Below are 4,684 nucleotides of genomic sequence, written 5' to 3' on the forward strand. Positions count from 1 at the left end.
GGCTCAATCTACTGTGAGACATTGAATGTCCATGTAGTGTTAGGTGTGTACTGTATCTCGCTCGTGTGGGTGTATACGTGTGTGCTTGTGCCAAACGGGAGGAACGGAGATGATGCTGATGAGTTTTCTTCTAGGTTGCAGTTTCGAAAGAATGAGTGTATATTTGTGTGTATGCGTTTGTGAGCGAGTATTTCTGAGCTTTTGCCAGAAGAGCGCGCTCTGCCTACACAGAAGAACCCATGAAAATTCATAAGGGCGCGACGCCTACTCTCCAATACTAAAAATACAGAGGAAGATAGTTGGAGGCAAGAGAGGGAGGGAGGAAGAGAGGAGGAACAGGATGACGTTCAGCGAGCAGGGGAGCGTTGCACACGTGGCGCACCATGCAAGGGTTTCTCCTTTCAAATTTCACTCTCAGAGTTGCAACCTTTTATGATCGTCTGCGCGTGTGTGTGCGTGTTTCAGATAGATGTGTGAGACTTTCCTTTCAGGCCTCCATATGTGGTGTGACCAAAACGCCACAAGTCACACATTATGTGGCGAATCAAAGTACAGGATATTGGAGCCGATGCATGTTTGAAGTCGATATGAAATTAAAATGGATCCTACTTACGTTTTGGGGCTTACTGTGAGCGCTTTGTCAGTGCATGTTATTCCAAATTGTTATTTTGTCTTTTTAATCTGTAATCAAATTTGCAGAGAATTTTCTGAACATTAGTTTTGCGCAATTCAGATATGTATCTCCCATTTTTTATTATCCAATTAATTACAGTTGGATATAATTAAGTCCAGGTCTACATTTTATTTATATATATATATATATATATATATTTATTTATTTTAATTAATTACATAATATTTGTTTTTTTTTATTAATTAGGGATGCACAATATATCAAACGCCTGATGAATAAAATTAATTCCCGATCTACATTTTACGCAAAATAATTTTACATAATAATAATATTATTATTTATTTATTATTAATTAGGTATGCCCATTTTATCAATACCATATTAGTTATCAGCTGATATTAGCGAAATTGGATATTTTAATGTGCATTTCCCCTATAGTTACATTTAATTGAACACTTTAAAAAGCAGTGCATGCATTTAATACATTTAAGGTGCATAACCATGTAGGAATTTTTCATAACATATGAATGTGATTTCAATGATTCAAAAGATGATTACAACGTATTTATGTATTTAACATACAGTAAGGTGTATTATACAGCATAATGAGTGAATTATAGTGCATTAAGAATCATATCATAATGCGTTATGCATATAGGCATCATGTGCAGTGCAAGTTACCTCACATTAACTTTGGAAGCATTTTAAAACTAATCAAGTGAACAATATTAAACCCAATATATTGCAAGTGAACCCAATAATGTGTGAATGCATGCTTCTCTAGTGTGTGTGTGTGTGTGTGTGTGTGTGTAGGCTTATGAATATTCTTATGCACCCAGAGTGTCAGTCTATGAGAATACGTTCATTCATAAAGTCACTTGGGAAAGAGACTGCATATATAAAGCAAAGTTATGACTCTAATTATGCATTCAAAAACACCAAATGGGAACTGTTGATGCAAATGCACATGCAAATTAGTGTTATTTTAGGTGAGTTCCCAGTTGGAGCCAGAAGTCAAAATGTTTGGATTAAATATAGCGTCATTAGACATGCCGTCAAGCAGAACGTGATGAAATTTCATTTCGATACAATAAAAGACTAATACTCTGTGGAATGGAATTGACATAAATGGATGCATATTCGAATGGTAAACCTGAAGTGTATCTAATAAACATGCTGCATGGCCAAAAGTATGTGAACACTGTGGTTTAATTAACAGGTTTAGATATTTCAGCTGCACATGTTATTAACAGGTGCATAAAATCAAGTGTGCAGCCAAGGAATCTCCTTTTCAGCAGAATGGAGCCCTTTTCTGTTCCAACATGATGGTGCACAAAGCATTTTACTGAGTCTGGTGTGGAAGAACTCGCGCTAAGTCCACAACTGAATCCTACTGGATTCTTTTGGGATAAATTTGGCTGTGTGCCAGACCCCATCACCCAACATCAGTATCTGACCTCACTGATGCTCATGTCTGAATGGGAGCAAATCCCTGCAGCCATGTTCCAACATCTTGTGGAAAGTCTTCCCAGAAGAATAGAAGCTTTTAAATGTTCAGCAAGCACATATGGGTGAGATGTTCTGCTGTTCACAGAGTTTTGGCCTTGAAGTGCCTACACTTTAAAAAAATAATTCAGTGGCTTTGTAAATATCACTAAAATAAATAACTACCTTAATAAAATCTCTGAATATGACAAATGAATGATTGTGTTGGACATACCAAAATAAGTGGCTAAAATTTTGTCTAAAATGTACATATTATATATATATATACAAAAAATATATATATATTTCACTAAATTGACAGAATAATGTTTTTAAGATATACTTTTTAAGATAAGATATATTTGTTATATTTCAATCAAAATATTTTAGAATGGAGAAATACTACAAGAACTACAATTATTACGCATTCCATATCAATATTCTTTAACAACAACTTAAGAAACTGAGTAAGCTGGACACAGTTAACAATCGGGCATAAAAGGGACATTTGATTTTCCCAGCATGCTTTCATATAGACTGTATAAAGAGAGTAAATGTTGAAATTAAGTGGTATTTTGTGTGTTTTTCAGTCTATTGTAATGATACTAAGGCGTTTTAATTTTAAACCATCGCTTCTGAGTCCAAAATAATCTATAATAACATTTGCTCAAGTTGAAAGGTCAAGTTTGAAGTCCAAATCCAAATCCAAATGACATTTGTTTAGAACTGTTTTGGACTATTGGATCTGTGCATATTTCTCTCCTGATACAGACAAGACAAACTTTTTCATTAGAGAAAGCAATTATTATAGATAGAGGACTCGGTTTGAAATTAAAAATGTCGTAATGGATTTGTTTTGTATAAAAACACAGTTTTTCACTTCACAAGATGTTAATTGATGGACTGGAGTCATGTGGATTACTTATAGATTATTGTGATGTTTATATCAGCTGTTTAGACTCTCATTCTGACGGCACCCATTCACTGCAGAGGATCCAATGGTGAGCAAGTGAGGTAACGCTAAATTTCTCCAAATCTGTCAAGAAAGAAACTCGTCTACATCTTGGATGGCCTGAGGGTGAGTAAATTTTTCATTTACTATTCCTTTAAGTGCAAAATGGTTTTACCAAAAAAAAGTACGCTAGTACATTATTTTAGAGTGTATTATTGGATAAGGAAGGAAATTAATGAGATATTATTATTTGTAGAGTTGTTAAAATTGAAAGAATTTTTACACTTCATTACTCTTGCTTGTTCGAGCTTCTCTTTTTTTGCCTTTTGGGGATAAAGAAGCAACATTTCCTGTTTTGCTGGGCATTTCATGTAGCTGTCAGTAGATGCAAAGACCTAGTTTCCCCTCATAAATGTGTGTGTGTGTGTGTGTGAGAGAGAGAGAAGAATGTGGATGGGGATGACAAGACAGTGGAAAGTCTGGAACATTACGCAGCTGGCCCCCTACATGTTTAATTCATGACGAGTGTTATATATTTATTTTTTAATGCGATATCTTAACATTTAATATGTATCTCTTGAGTGTTGACTTGTCAGAGTGTGGGCTGCAGCGATGATGTCATCCTGACTACCCATGGAGCAAACTTCAGAAACAACACATCCAAAGAACATCTCAATTAAAAAAATATTGGGTCATTGGGACAAAAGCTGCTGTTTGATGGCTGACAACGTTTGTTTGATTGTTTCCAAGCCTCCAGGTTCAAGATCGTACCTAACGATACATGACATCCTGACAGCTTCACGCATAGTACCTATCAGTCACAAGACAGTAAAATGGGTTGTTCTCAGGAAACTGTGCCATTTGTGCCTGAAGTTCAGTTTCATTTGAAAAGGTTACTGCTGAATTTGCAAGAAATCATATTTTTGCATCTCGAGCCTGAAATACCAGGGCCAGAACTGAAACATAGACACTGAATGAATGAATTATCCCTTCAATCCTAAAAAAGTGATTACAGAAAATTACCCATAGTTATTTATTGTTACTGCATTATTTCAAACCTGTCACATTTTTGTCTCAATTCTGAAATTCTTACAATTCCAATATCCTAGTAAATTTGAATAGCTACACTACTTTTCAAACGTTTGGGGCTGTTAACATTGAAAGAAGTATCTTATGCTCGCCCAATGATCAAAAAAGTATGGTAACTAAGTAATATTATAAAATATTACTACTATTTAATATTTTATTATTTTAATGTGCTAATTTGGTGCTCAAACATTTCTTATTATTATCCGTTTTGAAATCAGTTGTGCTGCTTAAAGAAAAAAACTGTTTTTTTCCCCCACGATTCTTTAATTAACAAAGTTTGAAGAACAGCATTTATTTAAAATAGAAATCTTTTGTATGTGAGTAAACACTGGTAGTATCAGTTTTGGTGTGCTTAATTATAAATCAAATAATATTTAAAAAAGTTTTTTAAAACAGGTTGTGTGCCATCACTGTTACATTCAAAATGTTTTGGGGTCAAATGTTACTAGATTGAAGGTCAGTGAAGGCACCACACCACATTTTATCTTAAAAAAAAAGAAAAAAAAAAAAAAAGAACAGATGGC

The sequence above is a fragment of the Sinocyclocheilus anshuiensis genome, unplaced genomic scaffold (genome assembly GCF_001515605.1).
Source record: "Sinocyclocheilus anshuiensis isolate Anshui unplaced genomic scaffold, SAMN03320099.WGS_v1.1 scaffold50, whole genome shotgun sequence".
Taxonomy (NCBI): domain Eukaryota; kingdom Metazoa; phylum Chordata; class Actinopteri; order Cypriniformes; family Cyprinidae; genus Sinocyclocheilus; species Sinocyclocheilus anshuiensis.